Raw genomic sequence first — 718 nt, 5'->3', positions numbered from 1 at the left:
GGTCAGGATGACGTCAAATTACAACGGAATATTATCGGAGAAGGGGGAAAACGTATGGCAGAAGAAAAATAAATGGTTACAAAATGTGGCGCTGTAATATAATTTAATAGTGATCGACTACAAATGACAAATGGAAAAAAAAATCTTCCCGAACAGGCCATGAAGGCCCAACGGTATCGACCGGCCACCGTGTCATCCTCAGCCCACAGGCGTCACTGAATGCGAATATGGAGGGGCATGTGGACAGCACACTGCTCTCCCAGCCGTATGTGAGTTTCCGGGACCGGAGCCGCAACTTCTCAATCAAGTAGCTCCTCAGATTGCCTCACAGGGGCTGAGCGCACTCAGCGTGCCAACAGCGCTTGGAAGACGGGATGGTCACCCATCCAAGTGCTAGCCCAGTCCGACGGCGCTTAACTTCGGTGATCTGACGGGAACCGATCTTACCACTGCGGCAAGGCCGTTGGCCAAATGACAAATGAATCATACAACAATGCCTAAAGTGTACGTTTGACGTTAAACACACTGTACTACTCAGAGTGTATGGGTGTACAGTTGTGATACTGTTAGTTACGTAGGCCCATACACCACGGCAAGGTTATGCCACATCGGATGGGAAAAATCGGTTTTTAATTGCCATGAGGCCAAAAACCGTATAAAAAGCATCACACACATAGGTTTCTGATTGTTATGAGTCCATAAACGCATCAAAAGCATG

General features: G+C 47.8%; 1 pseudogene; it reads right to left on the bottom strand.

Moving 5' to 3' along the window:
* Window positions 1-350: 350 nt before the first annotated feature.
* LOC126261476 (5S ribosomal RNA) lies at window positions 351-468 on the bottom strand (annotated as a pseudogene).
* Between the last annotated feature and the right edge of the window lie 250 nt (window positions 469-718).

Source organism: Schistocerca nitens, chromosome 5 (assembly GCF_023898315.1).
Source record: "Schistocerca nitens isolate TAMUIC-IGC-003100 chromosome 5, iqSchNite1.1, whole genome shotgun sequence".
In the NCBI taxonomy this organism is placed as follows: domain Eukaryota; kingdom Metazoa; phylum Arthropoda; class Insecta; order Orthoptera; family Acrididae; genus Schistocerca; species Schistocerca nitens.
The sequence above is the reverse complement of the archived record's forward strand: the minus strand, read 5'-3'. Positions and strand labels throughout refer to the sequence as shown.